Raw genomic sequence first — 23,920 nt, 5'->3', positions numbered from 1 at the left:
CAACGCATCTAAACTAGAAAGGGCAGAGAGTTTTAGCTCACACGGATCCAATCTAGGCAACTGGTTGGGGCTTCTTGGATTAAGATTATTAATAAGAGTTCCACAGCCAGTCTAGAGTCAGCAGGAAAGAGTGTCATTATCAATTAGTAATGTCTGCTATGAGTACAGGACAGAAGAGTAGCAGCATGAATGTTTCATTTTTGTCATTTCTAATCTACACATTTCTTAAACTATTTTCTATTTTCCATCCTCAATTCTTGAATGGATACAAGCTCCACTTTTTTTAGTAATGCTTCCTGCTATTATTCCTAAAACCATTAATGGAGGGTATAGGAATATATAATGAGGCAGACAGAAAGCAGCCCACAAGACTGACTATCAAAGTACTTTTTTAAAAATATAAATTAGAATTATGGAAAGCTTACCCTGGTCCAGAATCTGTTCCTCTCAGCCTTTCATGTCCAGAGACTGGACTTTACCAGTATATTCAGACGTGACGTGGAACTTCATGACGACTTAAAATGACTGTATTCACACAACACTAATGTACAGATTAGAATGCCAGCTAATTAATTAACAATAAGGGACATGTCTTTCCAGGTATTCAAGGCCACTCAGAACACTGACTTTCCTGTTGTACATGTACTTGCCAGGATGAATTAGGAATCAGGAAGTTGCTGCAGATGAACAGAATTTGAACAGAAGTTAACAGAAAGACTTGAGGGACATTTCCTCCAGATCCCCCCGAGGCCAGGTACGATATCCCTACCACACGTTAGCAGCTCCCCTCTAGTGGCTGGACTGACCAGGTACCCAAATTCAGCATCTCTCTCCTTAAGATGAGGCCAAAGGAAGCTTCCCAGACTCCCCTTTTGATATCCCCTGCTGACCACACTCCTTACCCAGTTGTTGGCCCTGGGAGATAGATTATATTTTGGTTTTATTAGTTCAGTTAGGAAGGCAACTATATTTCCTTTTCTCCCAAGTTCATGGGGATACCTCACTGTCACATCCATATTTATAGCTGAGACTACCTCTTTCAAGTAGCAAAGGGCAGCCCCTTGGTTCACTGTACATAAGAATGAAGCCTTATCATTTTAAAAGTACAAAAGAGATTGATACCTTATAGGCTCCATGCATGTTTACCACCGTGACTCTCCTAAAATGTAGAATTTTTCCAGTCATTTTTTTAATACCATGTGTCTGTTCTTTAAAAGTTCCCTGTGATGAAGCTGAAATTAGTCATCCAACATGTCATTTCCTACATCACTGAGGCTTCACTGTGTCTTGGATCACTATTATTTCTTTATTAACTTTTAAATTTTAGGGGCACCTGGGTAGCTCAGTTGGTTAAGCATACAACTCCTGGTTTTGGCTCAGGTCATGATATTGGGGGTCATGGGATCAAGACCCAAGTCAGGCTCTGTGCTCAGTGGGGAGTCTGCCTGAATATTTTCTCCCTCTGCCCGCCCCCCTGCTTTCTCTCTCTCTCTCCACCCCCCAAATAAATCTTTTTTAGAATAGTTTTAAATCTTAATTCCAATATAGTTAACATACAATGTTACATTAGTTACAGGTGTACAATACAGTGATTCAACAGGATCACTATTGTTTCTGATCACTCTTTCCTTCCAGATACCTAAGTGCTATTTCACTTCTTGGTTCTTTGCATGTTCCCCTTTTCTTGCTTTCCCAAAAGCCCTAAGGAGCTACGAAATTCTACTTGCTTCTGTTCTCAAGTGCATTCCATACCCAATAATCTTCACTCCACCCTTGCTTCCCTCCTCACAATTCTTTTGTCTTCTATGCCCACTCAGGATGCTGCAGCAATACAAGACACGATGGCTTCATTCCATCTCCATCCTTTCTTCCTGATGACAGACGGTCTGGCTTCTGTGCCCTACATTGTCCAGAAAATTCTGGCTTTCAGATCTCCAAGGATCTAGTGGCAATATCATGGACATTGTTGTAGCCCTCACCTCCCTGATCTCTCTTGCAGATTTTGAAACTCAAGACTTGGAAGAACCCCTGGGAGGTTCTAGAAACCCCAGCAGGTGAATCATTCATGCTTCAATCCATGATGTGACTTCCGGGGGCTCTTCTAGCTTTCCAGATCACTCCTTATTCACTCCCTTTACCAGGTACTTACTTTTCCCTCTATGCTAAGCCTAACTTTGAGGGTTTCCTCATCAGTCTTAACCTTCTACTCTTCTCTCCCTTAAAAAACTCAGTTGTTCTCAAGGCTTTGACTATCACCCTGATATGGATGACACCTAGCCTTATGCACTCTCCTAAATTCTTCTATTAATTTTCTTTTTAAAGGGAATTTAAATTTTCCTTTAATTTGAGCAAATGGTCAGGTTATATAATCGACAAACTATAAAGACTGAGAATATGTATGTATTTTAGTTAGTAGCTTTCAGAGAGCTCACTCCCCAATACTTATATGATCTTTTCAGCAGCCAAACTGAAAAGTGACTTTGCAGTCCTAGTCCTACTTGCCATCTCTGAACTACTGAAATCTTCCAATTTGCTGATCACTCCACCTTCTTGAAATTCTCCTCTCCCTTGGCTTTCTTGAAACTTCTGTCTCCTAGCTCTCTCCTTTTTCCTTTGAGTGTTACCTTTCAACCTCTTTTGTTTCTCCTTAAATGTTACAGTTCCTCAAGGTTTTATCCTTGGTCCTCATCTCTACCAATTCTCCGTGCAAAATCTCATCCAGGTTCATGGTTGCTCTTTGCCAGTAACTTCCAAATCTAGCCACAATTTCTGAATCCCAGACCCACACTGCAACTGCCTTTGGAATATCTATACTTGGATGTTGACAGGTGTTTCACCTCCAATCTTCCCTATCCTGAACTAATTATTTTTCCTACAAAACCTGTTCCTCCTTTGCATTCCCACATCAGTTAATGATACTTCTCAAAGTCCAAAATTAACACTCCCTCCTTCTCCTTCATCAACCCAAAACTAAGCAATAATCAAATGCAACCATTCCTATCTTCTATCTTCCCCTTCCTTCCACTCCCTGCTACTTTCTTGAAGTTCTCATTGTCTCTTCCCCTCCCCCCAAACTCTTGCAAATCCTCCTATCTCATCTCCCGGCCTCCAGTTTCCCTGTGATCCATCTAGTATGCTGGCAACAATGTTATCTTTCTAAAAATTAGGGTCATGTTCATCCTCTGCTTAGCAACCTTTATTGGTCCACCCCCTGATTATAGGACCAAGTCCAAATTCCTTAAGATGGTATTAAAGGCCCTTCCCCAACTTGTTCCAACCTATTTTTCCAGTCTTATCTCTTGGAAGTCACTCATACAAACTTTATACCTCAGCCAAACCAAACTTTTCAGTTCTTCAAATATGACATGCATATTTACACCTCCTTTATACACACCGGTCCCTCTGCCTCGAAATTTTCTCCCCACTCATTTTTTTAAGATATCATTCAAATGGCATCTCCTATGTCCTCCAGAGACTGGTTTCTCTTTCTTGGTGTTTCATATACTTACATAAATCTGTATTATTAAAATCATCCTATTCTGTAATTATTTGTGTCTTATCCCCTACCCTCCACCCCCTAAGATATGGTTTCTTTGAAAGCAAGGACCACATCTTACTTATCTTTGCATCTTCAGAACCCCATAAAGGGTTTCTGGTATATAATATATATTCAGTGAGTGACTTGTATAAAAATGGGGAAATCAGAGCCAAAGTGCCTGACCTTTCCCTACAGAAGGTGAAGGGAAAGGCCTAGAGACAAAAAAAGAACTCTCTTTACCCTCTTTTCTGCTTCACCTGATATAATAGTCAGTTGTACTAACTGAAAGAATACAGAAAAGTCCTTCCTGCAAAATTTTTATCACCACAATGCCTGAAATTCCACTTAGGTAAAAGATACATTTTTTAAACGTAAATAGCTTTGGTGAACACCTCTCCGCCCCTACCCACCTTTGTCAGTAAGTCACACCTTAGATGAATTAGACTAACCAGATGGTCATTCTCCTAGTACCTATTCCCAGAGCAGGCTGAAAAGTACCTATTACCTATTCCCAGAGCAGGCTGAAATGGAGCATATCAGGGGAGGACAAACTAAACTGGGACATGGCTTTAGCATGCTGGGGAGCCCCTCCAAAGCATGGGACACTGGAGAGCTGGAGGCGGAGGGCTGCTGAGAAGAAGAGAGCAGCAAAACAAAAATTCGAATTCAGTGATGGAAACTTTGGTAGGTACTCGTTCTTCTACTCCTCCCCAGAGATGGGGGAAACACCCTCTCTCACACTCAGCAAAAGCAGCCCCACCTCTGAATGCAGGTTTGGCTCTTCAGGGAAAGAACTCACCTTCCATTGTTACTTCACTCCTGCTAACTCTTGTAACCGCAGTATTATTCCCACCTACTGCCCGCCTTATCTTGCCTTTCATCTAGGGAGGAGGAGAGGAAGAGAGGGGTGAGCCGGTTTCTGTAGTCCCAGGACATAGGCTGCCACAGGGGATCGGATCTCATCTGATTCTCTGACCTGAGACCTTCTCTTTGTTCCTCCCTTACCTGCAGCACCAAGCAGGGTTTCTGAGAGGAAGGTTGGAAGGACGAAGCCCAGAATGTTTCCATACAGCAAACGTAACAAGTAACCAGGACCATTTTCAGTCCTGTGTAACATGTGGCAACATACCTTAAAGAAACTAGAAGTCAAGAGCTGTCTGGAAGGATGCCCAATTCATACTGAATGTAGACTTATGTTGGGGTTTCAGTAAACTAGCCTTCCAGAGCACCCCAGTTCCTATCCTCCAAGCCCTGTTCTCTGCCTTCCTTTGATTCTAGAAGCCATTGATATTCTTCCAGTGAATTCCCTTGCTTGATGCGACCAGTCTTTTTCTGATTGCCACAATTAGCTACACTGTGAAGCCTACCTGGATCCTCCTGGAACAGATGCTCAGCTCCATCCTCCGTTCCCCATACTCTAGGCGTAAACCTACCACCCTGTTCTCTACCTAGAATTATGCTAAGTGTCAGGAAAGAAACATGAATAATATAGGGTCTCTGCCTTCAAAGAGCCTGTACTCTGATAAGCGTGTATTTCATGGTATTGCAATCATTCACTTTCCTATTAACCTCCTGGCCTGACATACAGTAGAACCCAAGCAGGAAACAGCAGGCACACTGGCGTTAGGAAAAACTAAGGAGACTCTAATACATGGACTGTTTGCAAAAGTGTGGGCATGGTGTAGGGAAACCACCAGTAGCTATTATTAAGCTATTATTACCCCCATGCCCAAAAAGACAAAGGAAAGGCATTCAGAATGGGAAAGTCAAATAAAGAGGGTCATCTCGAAAGGAGCTGTGGCTCTTAATGAAGGGCCACACCCAACTGGTAGGGGCCAGGGGAATAAAGACCCCAAACTCATTCTCCTCCCTCTCTTCCTCCCATTTACTGATTGGGTCCCCACTGGGCAAACCTAATGAAAGCCTGAGAGCAGCTATCTTCCTGGAGCAGGAGAGCAGGAGGAAAAAGGGAGAAGGCGGATCTAGAGAGGCAAATGGCTTTGCAGGGCTGGCACTCGGTACACGTTTGCTGAATTAGATGATTACTACTACATGTATGCAGACAGTTTCTAGGTTCGCTTTTCTCTTATTAGTTCTCAAGTAGCTACATTAGTGTCTTACTTGACAGTTTTCCTGATACACACAAGTTTAATTCTCTTCTTCCTCCCTGCTACAGAAATATATATACCTACATTAAAAAGACAATTGTAAAAAAAAAAAAAAAAAAAAAAAAAAGACAATTGCCTTGAATCTAACTTCCCAATAATCAGCATCCATTCTTGAAACCCTGATGAAGGCTCAGACTCTTCTGTCTTTCCCTGCATTCTCACCCCCTCCCTCCTGTGCACCTAAGTGTAACAAAATCACGGGCCCTTAGGGGAAGACATGAGAAGGCAGAACAATCCCCATGCTCTGGGGAGGGGGTGCAATAGACAGACGTGGAGATCACGGCATGAGGGAGTGGGCTGGCACAGAGCTGCCCCTTGCTGACATTTGGGATGCTTAGGACAGACCAGGAGATAAGGAAGGAAGAAGTGCCAGAGAGAAAGTCGGAAGAAGAGGTGACTTCCAGAAATTAGGAGCAGACATCTGGAACAGAACTCTGAGAAATGGGCATGGAAGCAGGAAGAGACCTGTGCATAGATTAAGAAATAAGAAAGTTTGTGCCTTCTCATCAGCCTATTCCCCCACACACATCTTGACAGATTAAATCACATTTTTGCTTAAGGCTGCCCTTTTAAGTGCAAAACTGTGCTTTCAACAGATTTCTGCCAAAATAACCTCTCTTCTCCTTAGCAAGAACTGAAAATCCTATCATGGGGAACAATTTCTCATTTCTCAATTGAAGAACAAGCTCAAAATGCAAATGCTTGGGTATCTGGAATAGCACAGTGAATAAGGCTCTATTTCTACTTGTGTAAATGAACACTATCATATCTTTTCCTTAGACAGAAAAGGGGGTTAAAACACAAGAAAGCCCATGGCTGGGCGCCTGGGTGGCTCAATCCGTTAAGCATCTGCCTTTGGCTCAGGTCATGATCCCAGGGCCCTGGGATGGAGCCCCGCGTCGGGTTCCCTGCTCGGCGGGAAGCCTGCTTCTCCTCTGCCTGCCGCTCCCCCTGCTTGTGTGCTCTCTCTCTCTCTCTCTCTCTCTGAAATAAATAAATAACATCTTTTTAAAATTTTTTTAAAAGAAAGAAAGAAAGCCCTTGGCTTCAGATGAAGGGCAGAGAGATTTCAACCCAGAGAAGAAAGGGTGAAGAAGAAAGAGAGCCAATGACAAAATTTAACAACTCCACAGTTCTGTCCAAAGGAGTTTGAGATATGCATGGATATCTGGAATCAGCACATGCTCAGTTGCTGAACTTAGGAGGAACTCTGGTCAAGAGGCATGCACAACAACTGTCAAAAATCTAAGGCCCATAACTGTCCCGTGAGGGCCCCTGGCACATACTTCAGCATTCAATAAGTATGTCTTGAGTAAATGTATGATATAATTAGGGTTATGAGTTTTAAAGACCACTCTGGATTAAAGTGGGGGAGTAGGGAGAAGAGGGTAAGGGAGAGAACAAGCACTTACTGAGTGCCTACCATGTGCCAGGCATTAATACTTGTTTCTCATTTGTTTTCCCAACATCTTTTAGAAGTTATACAGATGAGGAAACTGAGACAAACTCATAAGTAACTTTTATCCAGGTTGGAAAACAGTGAACGCACATCTGTTTGATTCCTAAGTATATACACTACCCCGCACAGACTCCCTGGAAAGAGACTGGTAGTTGGCTTGCAAAGCTACACAAAGAAGAAAGAAAACTGAGCCAGGCTCAAGAGCATGAGAATGTTATGAATACAGGGGTCAGAAGGAAACAAAGTGTTTCTGTGAGAGGCAGGCCTGCAGGGTTTCAATAAAAAATGATCATTTATCATGGTTCAAAACCAAAGTCATGAAATGATCTCTGTTTTTTCCAGCCTCACATAGTTTCCCGTCATACATAACCAACACCCTGGGGAGGCATCATTTGAGCATATATGGCCCATCAATCTCTAAATTAAGTAGAGAAATTAAGCTGATGCCTAAAACTAGATATTTTTTACAAACTGTTCTGTAAAGATGATGCAATGTTACACCGTTACATATATAAAGCTCTACAACATCTCCACCGAGCACTGACTTGGAGGCTATATACTTCGACCTTAGACCTCTGCTACATTTGCACACAATGGCTTAAGGCTCCGGGTTCTGACAGCATAGCAGTGCTGGAAGTGGCTATGGATCTGTTAAGGCCTTGGGGGAAGCTATGACATTGTAGGGGGCTCAGAGAATTAGAGGGCAGTAGGCTCTCTTTTCAGCAGGGAGTCTGCTTCTCCCTCTCTCACTGTGCTCTCTCTCTCTCAAATAAATAAATAAAATCTTTTTTTAAAAAAGTATTCATTGTTTATCTGAAATTTAAATTTACTTAGGCATTCTGTATCTTTATTTACTAAATCTGATGACACTGGTAATTTTGTAATCTCCTGGAAATTTTTTAAAACCTTAACAATGATTTCTAAAATCTACATTTCCAGTTTTATCTTTTTAATCTATTTGCATTATCATATTCCAGATGCAAAAACCAAGTAACCTGGGGCGCCTGGGTGGCTCAGTCGTTAAGTGTCTGCCTTCGGCTCAGGTCATGATCCCAGGGTCCTGGGATCGAGCCCCGCATCGGGCTCCCTGCTCCGCGGGAAGCCTGCTTCTCCCTCTCCCACTCCCCCTGCTTGTGTTCCCTCTCTCGCTGTGTCTCTCTCTGTCAAATAAATAAAATCTTTAAAAAAAAAAACAAGTAACCTGTGACATTTCAAATTATTTTATTTTGGATCAGTACATGAAGGGTACCATGAAAAGTACCTCATGTTGAAGTTAATGTAGAAATCAGTGTGTCCCAGGAGTGGACATGACTGCCCTGCTGGACCAGATGATGAGGCAGTATGAGGTCTTGGCAGGACAAAGCCATAGAAAGGCTGAGGCCTGGTTTATGGAAAGGTTAGCCAATCAACATGAAAAAAAAATAATCCAGCACTAAGCTGATACCAAGTGTTTATATTTTTATTCCACTCTCAGGCTTCAGAGTAAAGAACTGAATGGGCATGCATTTGCTTCTGCTGACAAGTACCAGCAGGAATAAGATGGCTGAGTTGCAGCAAACTCTCCAGACACTGGAATTAAAGCTTCAGGCCCAACCATCCCTGGTAAGAATGTTGCAATGTGTTCCGAAAGTCCAAATTGTTCTCCACATATGACAGTTACAAGACTGATCACAGATTTCTCAAACCATTTTAGGTCTCCATAGAATAATCTCTTCACTGTAAAAACTAACAGCGATTCTGTTTAAGGTTAAACAATAGAGGAACAGTAAATCAGAAAAAGAGAGGAAGGCACGGTGCCAAGAACAGTTTATTTAAAATTACAAATCAAGTTCTGTCTGGTAGTAGTTTTAGATTATGTTCTGTTTTTCTACATTGCTCTGTTTTTCTACAATGCTCTGTTTTTCTCCACTGTAATTTTTAGTGAATCATCTTTTCACTTTTATTGTCCATTCCTGCAGGACCAATCTTTTGAATCCAGTTTGACAAAAACTGAAAGTAACCAACTACCATGGTCAACTTTCACAAATGCAAGAACTGATGAGCAATCTGGAGGGTCAAGTTCAACAAATCAGGACTCGAGTAGAGAGCCAGATGTTGACTATGAACAACTCCTGAGATTTAACTGGTGAATGAGATTGAAAAGTACCATAAACTAATGAATGGAATGTCTAGGTAAGTGATAAAATAATCCACTAAAACCCTAGCCCTCTATTAAATACTCAGTTCTTAAATTGCTTGTGTATATATGCTAAAACCTAAAATATCAGGCCAAACAGCCCTTGCCATGAAATAATTTACCACTGTGACTGACCCACTCCTACATAATCAAATCCATTACCCTCAAAACATACCCACATCACAAGGTGTTTGCAGAACACCTGTGAAAATAATATTTTAAAATCACCTAAACAAAAAGGAATATTCTTCAAATCTGCTTACTTTTTAAAAATTCCATTTAGCTCATTTACAAGTAGGAAATGTAAGCCCATCCTAAAACAGGCCTGCTTATAATAAAAAGGTCCCCTCCTCACCACTGTTTCTGGGACGGTCTTTGAAACCACAAAGCAAAGTTTAATTGAATATCTGACAGTGAAAGGTAGGGGTTAAGAGTGTAGGATCTAGACTGTTGAATCACAGATCTGTACCTCTGAAACAAATAATGCAATATATGTTAAGAAAAAAAAAAAAGAAGAAGATAGCAGGAGGGGAAGAATGAAGGGGGGGAAATCGGAGGGAGAGACGAACCATGAGAGATGATGGACTCTGAAAAACAAACTGAGGGTTCTAGAGGGGAGGGGGGTGGGAGGATGGGTTAGCCTGGTGACGGGTATTAAGGAGGGCACATTCTGCATGGAGCACTGAGTGTTATGCACAAACAATGAATCATGGAACACTACATCAAAAAATAAATAAATAAATAAATAAATAAATAAATAAAAATAAAAATCATTGCCTCGGGGCGCCTGGGTGGCTCAGTCGTTAAGCATCTGCCTTCGGCTCAGGTCGTGATCCCAGGGTCCTGGGATCGAGCCCCACATTGGGCTCCCTGCCCCGCGGAAAGCCTGCTTCTCCCTCACGCACTCCCCCTGCTTGTGTTCCCTCTCTCGCAGTGTCTCTCTCTGTCAATAAATAAATAAAATCTTTAAAAAAATAAAAATTAAATTAAAAAATTAAAAAAAAAAAAGAGTGTAGGATCTAGAGAAGACAGAGTTGATTTCAAATCTGGCTCAGATACTAATAACTGTATCACCCTGTGCCCGAACATGTAAGCACTATACATATGTTTCAGTTTCCTCCTCTGTTAAAAAGGGTCTAAAAATAGTATCTGCCATACAGGGTTGTTCCATGAGAAAATGTACATAGAGCACTTAACAGTGTCTGGCACAGAGTAAATGTTAAATAAATGTTAGTGATGAAAGTTCTTGCTATTCATAATATTCTTATGCTTAGCAGCTTAATGGCTATCAGTGTGACTGACTATTATAGCAGTTATCCCCATAGGGTTACAGAGTCCATGTCACTGGATAGTTCATGTATGTTTTTGTTTTTGTTTTTTTAAAGCAATTCTACTAGATTATATTTAGATTGTAGCATTTATATTCCAAATGTCAAAGAAAAAAAAAATACATCTTATGGTTCTATAAATATCCACTCATTTATATGTAAGCTCTAGGACTAAAAAAATTCTAACCTTAGCTCCACATTTTAATCAAAATGATCAATATAGGAAATATTAGTGAGTCACCAAAAAATTTGGTACCTTTTGGATTATGGAAGTTGGAAAATCCCAAAGCAACAGAATCCCTTCATGGCACAGTTTACTTTCAAATTAATTTAGATAATACACCACTTGCTCAAGACTTAGAGTAAAAACCTTATTAAAAGCAGTTAATCTCCATAATGGGTGTTAGCTGTCCAGAAAAGCCAGCGTAATAAAAGGATTAGCACTGCAATTATGCATGGTAGCTAATTGCTCTGATTTGTTATTTTAATGACTGGTCTGGCGCTGAGGACAATCCTGCAAAAGAAGTAGGAACCTCCAGAAACCCAAGAGGAAGGACCCTCAGAAAGTTAAGGCTGAGTCTAGCCAGGGTACAAGACAAGTCTGACCCTTCAAGAGCAGAATTCTTGCCCCATTAATTCTTTATTAGTCTGTTTTTTCCATCACAAATGAAATGATATTAAAGAAGGCTTATCTAATCTGAGAAAGAAAATAGAATCCCTATATTCTTGTTAATTTTCTAAGTTACAAGACTGGAAAATACAATTCTAGGTCACCTCCAGAGTTTTAAGTTACATGCTACGTTAAAGTAAAAGCTCTAAAGATAGATCTGTATTCAAATCCCAGCTGAGTCCTTTCACTGAACAATTTTGGGCAAGCTACTTAATTTTTCAGTTAAAATAAAAGCTACCTCATACAATTGCTGTCAGGATTTGATGAGACAAAAATTCAGGTCAAGTGCTTGGCATGGGTTCTGGAACCTAGAGTAAGTCTCAATAAGCTTTAATTATCTGAGGACTGACTTTACAAATGTTACTTACATATTTATTTAATTATTTTAATCCAAGAAATTAAAAGTTCTTTGGGCGTTATTTCTCATCAACCTTGTAGAGGGAGGCCACAGAGTGGTCATGGTAAATTTTCTCCATTGCTATTATGTGTTACATTTAAATAATAATTTAAATCTATCCCTTACCATTCCCACCACACACACACACACACACACAAGTGATTTGGACAAAGAGCTATTCTCAATTTGTTATGAAACTGACAAACTGTTCGATTTTTTTTTTTTAAAGATTTTTTTTATTTATTTGACAGAGAGAGACAAAGCGAGAGAAGGAACACAAGCAGGGGGAGTGGGAGAGGGAGAAGCAGGCTTCCCACTGAGCAGGGAGCCCAATGCGGGGCTCGATCCCAGGACCCCGGGATTATGACCTGAGCCGAAGGCAGATGCTTAACGACTGAGCCACCCAGGCGCCCCAAACTGTTCGATTCTTTAAAGTATTTTAGGGGCACCTGGGTGGCTCAGATGGTTAAGCGTCTGCCTTCCGCTCAGGTCATGATCTCCAGGTTCTGGGATCGAGCCCCGCATCGGGCTCCCCACATCGGGCTCCCCGCATCTGGCTCCCTGCTTGGCGGGGAGCCTGCTTCTCCCTCTCCCTCTACTGTTCCCCCTGCTTGTGCTCTCGCTCTCTCTGTCAAATAAATAAATAAAATCTTTAAAAAAAATAAAGTATTTTTAAAATCTCTAAGCAATAAAATTAAGAGATTAACTTCATAAGATTTTTTAAATTTAAGCACACTACATATATTCATTTAAAATTACTAGAGTGGGGGATTACTGCTTATTATATTTTTAACCTCTTTGTGTACCATTTTGAATTCAAAATGTTCTCTATTTTTTCAGGATCTGCCCAGATTCCCTAAGTAAAAATTAACAAGATTTGATAATAAAGTTACTTTCCCTCATTACCAGCCATCTTTGAGATGATCAATTTTGATAAACTACCACAACTGGACCTAAAGGAATTTTCTTGGATTTAGGAATGAGGAAAAAAACAGCCACTGTATTTTTTACAGTGTTCAGTTTCGATATCTTCAGACTGGAGCCTGTAGAGGTTGGTTGGTTTGTTGGTTGGCTTGGTACTTTCATCTTTACTACTTTTTATGAAAACCAAAAGGGATATTATGTTTCTGTTTTCTGTTCTACATTGGTAAATTCTCCTCCTAATGCAGGTAATTCATAGTGACCAATTGTCTTTCATGGAATGAAGTCAAAAGGAAGAAACCTATGCCATGCTAACAAAACATAAAAGCTAAGTCACATAACATTTAATCCTTACATAACATCAAATTCATGGGCTATCTAACTAGAAAACCAACTAAAATAGCCAATTCTCCTCATAAAAAGTTTGAAATTTTAGACTAAAAGTACAAATATATTTTTAGCAGTTTGCCAATGTCAAGATCATCTCAACAGATCCAAAACCAAAAAGGGGCTCTTTAATGAAGAGGAAAAAGTGAGGACCAAAATGTTTTCTTAATATATATTAAATATATATACAATCTAAGATATATATCTTTATATGTTTTAAGATATCTTAAAATTCCTATGCAGAATATTGAAGTTCTTATCATTCTTATGCAACATTCTCACATCTAAAAGTATTATAAATTACTTTAAAGAAAAATTAGTTGTCTTCAACTAGCCTTTATTTTATTGTGAACTTGCACCATTGCCAAAACATACGGAAAGAGTTTAAAGAACAAAATGAAGTCAAAGAAAAGAAAGCAGAAAAAGGCACTGGGGTGATATGAAAACATTCAGAGAACAGTAAGTATCTGCCAGGTACCGACCTTCTCTAAAGGGACTTAAATGCCTTATCTCATTGGGAACAATAATAACATAGCATATTATAAAATACTAGGTTACACACACAGGAAATGAAAGAGACAGGCATGACTATATTAATGGTGAGAAACCTCATGAAAGAGAGGGCATTTAAGTCAGAGCTTAGAGTTGAGGTAGAATGTTTGAATAAGCAGTCAAGTGGAAGAAAGACATTCCAAACCAAGAGCAAGAAAGGAAGGCCTTCAATTTATGGATTAAAGCATGGTATCTTGGCCAAGATTAAAAAGAAAGGCTTGCTTATAATTAAAGAATTTTTTAATGGAAATGCTTTTCATTGGATCATGGATTATTATAACTATTTTAATATTTACTAGTACAGGCATCCCCTGCTTTTTGAAAGTTCACCTTTATGCAATTTTGCCTTTTTTTTAAGGTCTTATTTATTTACTTACTTATTTATTTTAGAGAGAGAGAGAACAGGGGGAGGAGCAGAGGAGGAGAGAGAGGGAGAGTGAATCTCAAGCAGACTCTACACTGAGTGCAGAGCCTGACTGGGGGCTTAATCTCACAACCCTGAGATCATGACCTGAGCTGAAACCAAGACTCAGACACTTAACCAACTGACCACCCAGGCAGCTCTCTGTGATTTTGCTTTTACAAAAGATCTACATTAGTACCCATTTTCCTTAACTGACAAAAATCCGAAGAGGATTTTCACTTTTACAAAAAAAGGCACAAAGTAAAAATAGCAGTCAGTGTTTCCTGCAGTGAGCCATTATTGTGGTAGCAAGAATGGTACCACCAAGCTCCTTCCCTGAGAACTACATTCAGCATTTCAGCATCTCAGCATCAAGCCGCCATAGTTTTGAACTGGATCTATGAGCACCTGTGCTTTATCTCAATCTGTTTTGTGTACCCATTAGCAAGATGTGTCCCCCAGTATCAGAAAAGTCTATGAGAGATTATTTTGGGGATCTGGGGATGCTCAAATTTTTTTTCATATAAATTAACAGTAATTGCTTCTTCGCTTCACAGGAACACTCTACTTTCAAATAGCAGGGAAACCTACATTATTACCCATATTTTATAGGGTAGTAAAATGAGACACAGAGAGGCTGAGTGTCTTGCCCAAGACCACATAATTACATCATGAGGAGAATGCAGCTCTCCTTCCACGCCACCATCCTTACTCACCACAGGGAGCATGAAGTTGGACAGAGTCAGGCAAGGCTGTTGAGAAGACTTAATCCATCCACAAGAGAAATCCATCATAGGTGCTTGAGTACGTTGATGAAGTCATGACAATACTTTTTCAAGAACATTAATCCTGCAGCAGTAAACAGGAAAGATCTTAAGTGACACAGCACTAAGCCAAGAAAATGTCATCAAAAGCTGGTGATGTAATATCCATGACAGAAGTGCTGAAAGCCTGGACAAGGGCAGCTGCAGTGGGACCAGACAGAAAGAAACAAATACATCAGCTATGATAAAAGAAAGAGTGACAAAACGTGATATGGTGGGTGTAGGAAGTAAAGAAAAGAACGAAGTTAAAGACGAAAGCACGTATCCTGTAGAGAAAAACAGACGACATAGTTTATCACGAAGTTATCAATAAAACACACCTTTCCAAATAGTCTTTGACAAAGCAGGAAAAAATATGCAATGGAAAAAAGACAGTCTCTTCAATAAATGGTGCTGGGAAAATTGGACAGCCACATGCAGAAGAATGAAACTTGACCATTCTCTAACACCATACACAAAGATAAACTCAAAATGGATGTAAGAGATGGGGGGGGCAGAGCAAGATGGCAGAGGAGTAGGAGACCTGGATTTCGTCTGGTCTCAGGAATTCAGCTGGATAGGGATCAAACCATTCTGAACACCTACAAACTCAACAGGAGATCGAAGAAAAGAATGGCAACAACTCTCTGAACAGAAAAGCGACCACTTTCTGGAAGGTCTTTTCTGATTTGTTTAGAGTATATTTTCTGGGGAGGTTGTTACCCTGTTAGCATTTTGTTCTCTCATTAATCTATTCTCCTCTGGACAAAATGACAAGATGGAAAAAAATCACCTCAACAAAAAGAACAAGAGGTAGTACCAACTGCCAGGGACCTACTCAATACGGACATTAGTACAATGTCGGATCTAGAGTTCAGAATCATCACTTTAAAAATACTAGCTGGGCTTGAAAAAAGCATGGAAGTTATTAGAGAAACCCTTTCTGGAGAAATAAAAGAACTAAAATCTAACCAAGTCAAAATCAAAAAGGCTATTAATGAGGTGCAATCAAATATGGGGGCGCTAACTGCTAGGATAAATGAGGCAGAAGAGAGAATCAGTGATATAGAACACCAAATGATGGAAAATAAAGAAGCTGAGAAAAAGAGAGATAAACAACTACTGGATCACGAGGGCAGAATTCAAGAGATAAGCGATACCATAAGACAAAACAACATTAGAATAATTGGGATCCCAGAAGAAGAAGTCTGCCCCTCTCTCAAGATCTCTCTCTTGAGAGAGGGGCAGACTGTATATTGGAGCAAATTATAGCAGAGAACTTCCTTAATTTGGGGAAGGAAACAGGCATCAAAATCCAGGAAGCACAGAGAACCCCTCTCAAAATCAATAAAAATAGGTCAACACCCCGACATCTAATAGTAAAACTTACGAGTCTCAGAGACAAAGAGAAAATCCTGAAAGCAGCTCGGGAGAAGAGATATGTAACCTACAATGGTAGAAACATTAGATTGGCAACAGACCTATCCACAGAGACCTGGCAGGCCAGAAAGGACTGGCATAATATATTCAGAGCACTAAACGAGAAAAATATGCAGCCAAGAATACTATATCCAGCTAGGCTGTCATTGAAAATAGAAGGAGAGATAAAAAGCTTCCAGGACAAACAAAAACTAAAGGAATTTGCAAACACGAAACCAGCCCTACAAGAAATATTGAAAGGGGTCCTCTAAGCAAAGACAGAGCCTAAAAGCAACATAGACCAGAAAGGAACACAGACAATATACAGTAACAGTCACCTTACAGGCAATACAATGGCACTAAATTCCTATCTTTCAATAGTTACCCTGAATGTAAATGGGCTAAATGCCCCAATCAAAAGACACAGACTATCAGATTGGATAAAAAACAAGACCCATCGATATGCTGTCTGCAAGAGACTCATTTTAGACCCAAAGACACCCCCAGATTGAAAGTGAGAGGGTGGAAAACGATTTACCATGCTAATGGACACCAAAAGAAAGCTGGGGTGGCAATCCTTATATCAGACAAATTAGATTTTAAACCAAAGACTGTAATAAGAGATGAGGAAGGACACTATATCCTACTTAAAGGGTCTATCCAACAAGAAGATCTAACAATTGTAAATATCTATGCCCCTAACATGGGAGCAGCCAATTATATAAGGCAATTAATAACAAAAGCAAAGAAACACATTGACAACAATACAATAATAGTGGGGGACTTTAACACCCCCCTCACTGAAATGGACAGATCGTCTAAGCAAAAGATCAACAAGGAAATAAAGACTTTAAATGACACACTGGACCAAATGGACTTCACAGACATATTCAGAACATTCCATCCCAAAGCAACGGAATACACATTCTTCTCTAGTGCCCGTGGAACATTCTCCAGAACAGATCACATCCTAGGTCACAAATCAGGTCTCAATTGGTAGCAAAAGATTGGGATCATTCCCTGCCTATTTTCAGACCACAATGCTTTGAAACTAGAACTCAATCACAAGAGGAAAGTCAGAAAGAACTCAAATACATGGAGGCTAAAGAGCATCCTACTAAAGCATGAATGGGTCAACCAGGAAATTAAAGAAGAATTTTAAAAATTCATGGAAACCAATGAAAATGAAAACACAACTGTTCAAAATCTTTGGGATGCAGCAAAGGCAGTCCTAAGAGGAAAGTATATAGCAATACAAGCCTTTCCCAAGAAACAAGAAAGGTCTCAAGTACACAACCTAACCCTACACCTAAAGGAGCTGGAGAAAGAACAGCAAATAAAGCCTAAACCCAGCAGGAGAAGAGAAATAATAAAGATCAGAGCAGAAATCAATGAAATAGAAACCAAAAGAACAGTAGAACAGATCAACGAAACTAGGAACTGGTTCTTTGAAAGAATTAACAAGATTGATAAACCCCTGGCCAGACTTATCAAAAAGAAAAGAGAAAAAAAGAGAAATGACCCAAATCAACAAAATCATGAATGAAAGAGGAGAGATCACAACCAACACCAAAGAAATACAAACAATTATAAGAACATATTATGAGCAACTCTATGCCAGCAAATTGGATAACCTGGAAGAAATGGATGCATTCCTAGAGATGTATCAACTACCAAAACTGAACCAGGAAGAAATAGAAAACCTGAACAGACCTATAACCACTAAGGAAATTGAAGCAGTCATCAAAAATCTCCCATCAAACAAAAGCCCACGGCCAGATGGCTTCCCAGGGGAATTCTACCAAACATTTCAAGAAGAATTAATACCTATTCTTCTGAAACTGTTCCAAAAAATAGAAATGGAAGGAAAACTTCCAAACTCGTTTTATGAGGCCACCATTACCTTGATCCCAAAACCAGACAAAGACCCCATCAAAAAGGAGAATTACAGACCAATATCCCTGATGAACATGGATGCAAAAATTCTCACCAAAATACTAGCCAATAGGATCCAACAGTACATTAAAAGGATTATTCACCACGACCAAGTGGGATTTATCCCTGGGCTGCAAGGTTGGTTCAACATCCGCAAATCAATCAATGTGATACAATACATTAACAAAAGAAAGAACAAGAATCAAATGATCCTCTCAATAGATGTAGAAAAAGCATTTGACAAAGTACAGCACGCTTTCTTGATCAAAACTCTTCAGAGTATAGGGATAGAGGGTGCATACCTCAATATCATAAAAGCCATCTATGAAAAACCTACAGCGAATATCATTCTCAATGGGGAAAAACTGAGAGCTTTCCCCCTCAGGTCAGGAACGCGGCAGGGATGTCCACCATCACCACTGCTATTCAACATAGTATTAGAAGTCCTAGCCACAGGAATCAGACAACAAAAAGAAATCAAAGGCATCCAAATCGGCAAAAAGAAGTCAAACTCTCACTCTTTGCAGATGATATGATACTTTATGTGGAAAACCCAAAAGACTCTACCCCAAAACTGCTAGAACTCATACAGGAATTCAGTAAAGTGGCAGGATATAAAATCAATGCACAGAAATCAGTGGCATTCCTATACACCAACAACAAGACAGAAGAAAGAGAAATTAAGGAGTCGATCCCATTTACAATTGCACCCAAAACCATAAGATACCTAGGAATAAATTTAATCAAAGAAGCAAAGGACCTGTACTCAGAAAACTATAAAATACTCATGAAAGAAACTGAGGAAGACACAAAGAAATGGAAAAACGTTCCATGCTCATGGATTGGAAGAACAAATATTGTGAAGATGTCAATGCTACCGAGAGCAATCTACACATTCAATGCAATCCCCATCAAAATACCATCCACTTTCTTCAAAGAAATGGAACAAATAATCCTAAAATTTGTATGGAACCAGAAAAGAACCCGAATAGACAGAGGAATGTTGAAAAAGAAAAGCAAAGCTGGCGGCATCACAATTCTGGACTTCCAGCTCTCTTACAAAGCTGTCATCATCAAGACAGTATGGTACTGGCACAAAAACAGACACATAGATCAATGGAACAGAATAGAGAGCCCAGAAATGGACCCTCAACTCTATGGTCAACTAATCTTCGACAAACCAGGAAATAATGTCCAATGGAAAAAAGACAGTCTCTTCAACAAATGGTGTTGGCAAAATTGGACAGCCACATGCAGAAGAATGAAACTGGACCGTTTCCTTACACCACACACAAAAATAGACTCAAGATGGTTGAAAGACCTCAATGTGAGACAGGAGTCCATCAAAATCCTAAAGGAGAACACAGGCAGCAACCTCTTCGACCTCAGCCGCAGCAACTTCTTCCTAGAAATATCGCCAAAGGCAAAGGAAGCAAGGGCAAAAATGAACTATCGGGACTTCATCAAGATAAAAAGCTTTTGCACAGCAAATGAAACAGTCAACAAAACCAAAAGACAACCGACAGAATGGGAGAAGATATTTGCAAATGACATATCAGATAAAGGGCTAGTATCCAAAATCTATAAAGAACTTATCAAACTCAACACCAAAAGAACAAAGAATCCAATCAATAAATGGGCAGAAGACATGAACAGACATTTTTCCAAAGAAGACATCCAAAGGGCCAACAGACACATGAAAAAGTGCTCAACATCGCTCAGCCTCAGGGAAATCCAAATCAAAACCTCAATGAGATACCACCTCAAACCAGTCAGAATGGCTAAAATTAACAAGTCAGGAAACGACAGATGTTGGCGGGGATGTGGAGAAAGGGGAACCCTCCTACACTGTTGGTGGGAATGCAAGCTGGTGCAACCACTCTGGAAAACAGTATGGAGGTTCCTCAAAAAGCTGAAAATAGAGCTACCATACGATCCAGCAATTGCACTACTGGGTATTTACCCCAAAGATACAAATGTAGGGATCCAAAGGGGTACCTGCACCCCGATGTCTATAGCACCAATGTCCACAATAGCCAAACTGTGGAAAGAGCCAAGATGTCCACTGACAGATGAATGGATAAAGAAGAGGTGGTATATATATACAATGGAATATTATGCAGCCATCAAAAAGGAATGAGATCTTGCCATTTGCAACGACATGGATAGAACTGGAGGGTATTATGCTGAGTGAAATAAGTCAAACAGAGAAAAACATGTATCATATGACCTCACTGATATGAGGAATTCTTAATCTCAGGAAACAAACTGAGGGTTGCTGGAGTGGGGGGTGGGTGGGAGGGATGGGGTGACTGGGTGATAGACACTGGGGAGGGTATGTGCTCTGGTAAGCGCTGTGAATTGTGCAAGACTGTTGAATCTCAGATCTGTACCTCTGAAACAAATAATGCAACATATGTTAAGAAAAAAAAAAAAGAAGAAGATAGCAGGAGGGGAATAATGAAGGGGGGGAAATCGGAGGGGGAGACGAACCGTGAGAGACAATGGACTCTGAAAAACAAACTGAGGGTTCTAGAGGGGAGGGGGGTGGGAGGATGGGTTAGCCTGGTGATGGGTATTAAAGAGGGCATGTTCTGCATGGAGCACTGGGTGTTATGCACAAACAATGAATCATGGAACACTACATCTAAAACTAGTGATGTAATGTATGGTGATTAACATAACAATAAAAATTTTTTTAAAATGGATGAAAGACCTCAATGTGAGACAGGAATCCATCAAAATCCTAGAGGAGAACATAGGCAGTAACCTCTTTGACATCGGCCACAGCAACTTCTTTCAAGATACATCTCCAAAAGCTAGTGAAACAAAAGCAAAAATGAACATTTGGGACTTCATCAAGATAAAAAGCTTCTGCACAGCAAAGAAAACTGGCAACAAAACAAAGAGGCAACCCACAGAATGGGAGAAGATATTTACAAATGACACTACAGATAAAGGGCTGGTATCCAACATCTACAAAGAACTTCTCAAACTCAACACCCAAAAAACAAATAAGTCAAAAAATGGGCAGAAGACATGAAAAGACACTTCTCTGAAGAAGACATACAAATGGCTAACAGACACATGAAAAAATATACATCATCATTAGCCATCAGGGAAATTCAAATCAAAACTACATTGAGATACCACCTTACACCAGTTAGAATGGCAAAAATGGACAGGGCAAGAAACAACAAATGTTGGAGAGGTTGTGGAGAAAGGGGAACCCTCTTACACTGTTGGTGGGAATGCAAGTTGGTACAGCCATTTTGGAAAACAGTGTGGAGGTTCCTCAAAAAATTAAAAATAGAGCTACCCTATGACCCAGCAATTGTACTCCTGGGTATTTAACCCAAAGACACAGATGTAGTGAAAAGAAGGGCCATATGTACCCCAATGTTCATAGCAGCTATGTCCACAATAGCCAAAGTGTGGAAAGAGCTGAGATGCCCTTCAATAGATGAATGGATAAAGAAGATGTGGTCCAGGGGCGCCTGGGTGGCTCAGTCGTTAAGCGTCTGCCTTCGGCTCAGGTCATGATCCCAGGGTCCTGGGATCGAGCCCCGCATTGGGCTCCCTGCTCGGCGGGAAGCCTGCTTCTCCTTCTCCCACTTCCCCTCTCTCGCTGTCTCTCTCTCTGTCAAATAAATAAATAAAATCTTTAAAAAAAAAAAAAAAGAAGAAGATGTGGTCCATATATACAATGAAATATTACTCAGCCATCAGAAAGGATGAATAACCAACTTTTACATCAACATGGATGGGACTGGAGGAGAATATGCTAAGTGAAAAAAGTCAAGCAGGCATCCAAATGGCCAACAGACACATGAAAAAGTGTTCAATATCGCTCGGCATCAGGGAAATCCAAATCAAAACCTCAATGAGATACCACCTCACACCAGTCAGAATGGCTAAAATTAACAAGTCAGGAAATGACAGATGTTGGCGGGGATGCGGAGAAAGGGGAACCCTCCTACACTGTTGGTGGGAATGCAAGCTGGTGCAGCCACTCTGGAAAACAGTATGGAGGTTCCTCAAAAAGTTGAAAATAGAGCTACCATATGATCCAGCAATTGCACTACTGGGTATTTACCCCAAAGATACAAAAGTAGGGACCTGAAAGGCTACGTGCACCCCGATGTTTATAGCAGCAATGTCCACAATAGCCAAACTGTGGAAAGAGCCAAGATGTCCATCAACAGATGAATGGATAAAGAAGAGGTGGTATATATATACAATGGAATATTATGCAGCCATCAAAAAGGAATGAGATCTTGCCATTTGCAACGACGTGGATGGAACTGAAGGGTATTATGCTGAGTGAAATAAGTCAAACAGAGAAAGACATGTATCATATGACCTCACTGATATGAGGAATTCTTAATCTCAGGAAACAAACTGAGGGTTGTTGGAGTGGGGGTGGGGTGGGAGGGATGGGGTGACTGGGTGATGGACACTGGGGAGGGTATGTGCTCTGGTAAGCGCTGTGAATTGTGCAAGACTGTTGAATCTCAGATCTGTACCTCTGAAACAAATAATGCAATATATGTTAAGAAAGAAAAAAAGAAGAAGAAGAAAGTAGCAGGAGGGGAAGAACAAAGGGGGGGAAATCGGAGGGGGAGAAGAACCATGAGAGACGATGGACTCTGAAAAACAAACTGAGGGTTCTAGAGGGGAGGGGGGTGGGAGGATGGGTTAGCCTGGTGATGGGTATTGAGGAGGGCATGTTCTGCATGGAGCACTGGGTGTTATGCACAAACAATGAATCAGGGAACACTATATCTAAAACTAATGATGTAATGTATGGGGATTAACAACAATAAAAAAAATTAAAAAAAAAATAAAATGAAAGAAGTCAAGCAGAGAAAGTCAATTATCATATGGTTTCACTTACTTGTGGAACATAAGGAATAGCATGGAGGACATTAGGAGAAGGAAGGGAAAAATGAAGGGGGGGAAATCGGAGGGAGATGAACCATGAGAGACTATGGACTCTGAGAAACAAAGAAGGTTTTAGAGGGGAGGGGAGTGGGGGCATGGGTTAGCCCGGTGATGGGTATTAAGGAGGGCACGTATTAGGGAGGGCATGTACTGCATGGAGCACTGGGTGTTATACGAAAACAATGGATCGTGGATCACCACATCAAAAACTAATGATGTATTGTATGATGACTAACATAACATAATAAAAAACAAAAAACAACAAACAAAAAAACACCTTTCCTTTGTCCACACCCTCCCTGGCCATTTCTTTCCTCTTCGGTATACATTTTCCAACTTCTAACCATCCTTTCATTCTCTCATGTTTTGCTGGCCTACTGTGGGTTAGACAGCAGCTTAGGCTCTGAGAAGCAGATCACAGTAACAGTAATCAAAACACACATGTCTTAAGCACTTATTCTATGGCTATCAAACACTGTTCTAAATGCTTTACATTTTTTAACTCATTTAACTCCCACTACAACACTGCAGGGTAAGCAAAATTATCATTCCTTCTTTAGAAATGAAGAAACCGACATAAAGCCACACAGTGAGTTGTGGGGCGTGGGTTATAACCCCAGCAGTCTGGCTCCAGAGCCCACCCACTTAACCACTCTGCTACATTCACTGAAAAGCCTGCATGCAGTGGCCATATTTTTGTGGCTTCCATCACAGTGCAGTCCCAGAAGTTTCAGGAAAATTGTGTGACATGGGAGTGTCTGCAGATTTTAGAGCCCTGAATTTCAGATGTTTTCCAATGAGAAGCCATGGGCTTTACCAA

General features: G+C 40.4%; 1 long non-coding RNA gene across 1 annotated transcript in view; it reads right to left on the bottom strand.

Moving 5' to 3' along the window:
* Positions 1-506: 506 nt before the first annotated feature.
* LOC144381020 (uncharacterized) overlaps positions 507-23,920 on the bottom strand; it is a 38,147-nt gene continuing 14,733 nt past the window's right edge. Inside the window, exons 2-3 of the long non-coding RNA XR_013445422.1 lie at positions 14,716-14,848; positions 507-677 (exon numbers count right to left, since the gene is read on the bottom strand). This is a non-coding gene — a long non-coding RNA (uncharacterized LOC144381020). The remainder of the gene's footprint in view (positions 678-14,715; positions 14,849-23,920) is intronic.

The sequence above is a fragment of the Halichoerus grypus genome, chromosome 2, assembly GCF_964656455.1.
Source record: "Halichoerus grypus chromosome 2, mHalGry1.hap1.1, whole genome shotgun sequence".
NCBI lineage: Eukaryota > Metazoa > Chordata > Mammalia > Carnivora > Phocidae > Halichoerus > Halichoerus grypus.
The sequence above is the reverse complement of the archived record's forward strand: the minus strand, read 5'-3'. Positions and strand labels throughout refer to the sequence as shown.